We start from the raw sequence: 435 nt of genomic DNA, 5'->3' as shown, positions 1-435 counted from the left end.
GCAAAATTTGTGCAACCCCCCCCAGCCACCCTGCGCCGAGGCCCCGGGCGTCTTACGCCATCGCCCGCCGGTTTGCCGGGCCGTTAGTGGGGAGCGGTTGCGGTGAGGGGGGCTGGCAGCCCCCCCGTGAATCCCCCTGTGAGGTCCCCAGGGGCTTGCGGGTGTTTTGGGGCTGCGCCTTGGGATTCCTGGCCCTGCTGTGGAGCACCCAGCACCGGTGGTGGCACCGCACGCGCCAAATCCTCCGGCACCGTTAATTCCTTTAATTGCTGCCTTTGAAGAGGTGCCGGCGAGGTGCACCCCGGGGGCCGGGATTTTGGGTTGGCAGAGCCGGTGCTGCCGTGAGTCACCGCGCAAGGTGTTTGCCACCGGTGGATGCACCGGCCTCGTGCCAGGGTCCGGCTGGATTTGGGGACCCACTGGGATGTCCCCAAA

This window comes from Egretta garzetta, unplaced genomic scaffold (genome assembly GCF_000687185.1).
Source record: "Egretta garzetta isolate BGI_Z169 unplaced genomic scaffold, ASM68718v1 scaffold968, whole genome shotgun sequence".
NCBI lineage: Eukaryota > Metazoa > Chordata > Aves > Pelecaniformes > Ardeidae > Egretta > Egretta garzetta.
This window is presented reverse-complemented; position numbering follows the sequence as displayed.